Source organism: Charadrius vociferus, unplaced genomic scaffold (genome assembly GCF_000708025.1).
Source record: "Charadrius vociferus isolate BGI_N301 unplaced genomic scaffold, ASM70802v2 scaffold423, whole genome shotgun sequence".
In the NCBI taxonomy this organism is placed as follows: domain Eukaryota; kingdom Metazoa; phylum Chordata; class Aves; order Charadriiformes; family Charadriidae; genus Charadrius; species Charadrius vociferus.
The window spans coordinates 2,487,109-2,488,257 of NW_009648149.1; positions in this window are offsets into that span (position 1 = coordinate 2,487,109).

The window sequence follows — 1,149 nt, forward strand, 5'->3', positions numbered from 1 at the left end:
TCAATTTGACAGACAGTGGGATCGAGTGCGTGTGGTCTTCAGAGGGGGTGATCCTCCACAGAGCGCGGCTCGAGCCCCCTCACAGCGCAGGGAGAGGGTGGTGTTTGCCCCGGTGTATTTTAATTTAATTTCTTACAGATAAGCACATCACTGAAGGAAATAAAGTTGAGGTGGGACGGGTGTTGAGCTCCTCGCTGCCCGCCAGCACGGCTGCGGGGGGGTTTCGCTGTGGTGCTTCGCTCTGAGAAGTGAAGCCACGCGACGTCACTTCTCTCTTCTGTAAAGTGTACAAATAAAAGTGTTTTCACAGAAAATTGTCCCTGCACATTAAACCTTGTGCTGCTTCCCCTCCTGGCTGTCCTGACACCGGGGCCTGGCACGGGTGGCCTTGTGGGGGTCTGTCCAGGGTAAGTTCAGGCAGAACGGAGAGAGAATATTCAAAGTTTTCCTCTTCAAATAGCCTAACACATTATGGTTATTATAGAAGGAAATTTAATGACAGTTCTTATCTTTTTTTTTTTTTTTAATGCAGAGTGGGACTGTTCTACCTAAATAGAGAACCTTCAGGGAACAATCAGTGCTGTCTGGATCCACACAAACCTTTGTTAAGAATTTAATTAACGTTCAGTTTAAATATTCCAGTTAGTGGTTTTAGCAGTGGGGGCTGTACAAAACAACCAATTGTTAATGTAAAAGGTGACATAAACCAGAAATACAGGGAATGCTTCCTGGCTATTAAGCCTATTCGTTGTATTTCCCAAGGATCTCTGAATTTTCAGAAAACCATAAACATAAACATTGTGAATTACTATTCAGAATACAAACGTGCCTACTTGTCAGTGAAAGGACAAAGATTGGTGTTTAAAAAAATACCCTGATTCAGATATACTTCTTTTAAATGGCACATTAAGCAGCACTATGCAATTAGGTTGTGATGATTTGTTGAATTACGTATTAGAAAATGAGTACCAAGAGTTTGGTTCTGAAAATCTCATTCTTTAAAGTTGTAAAAATGTTAATATTAGTTGCTTGCCAGGGACATCCAAGGTGTATTAAGCATGTGAACATACAGCATAAAAAATTTGTTATCCATAATTATTTTAATCCACAAGCGTGAACAACAGCTTAGTGTTCACCAGTAATGTAAGG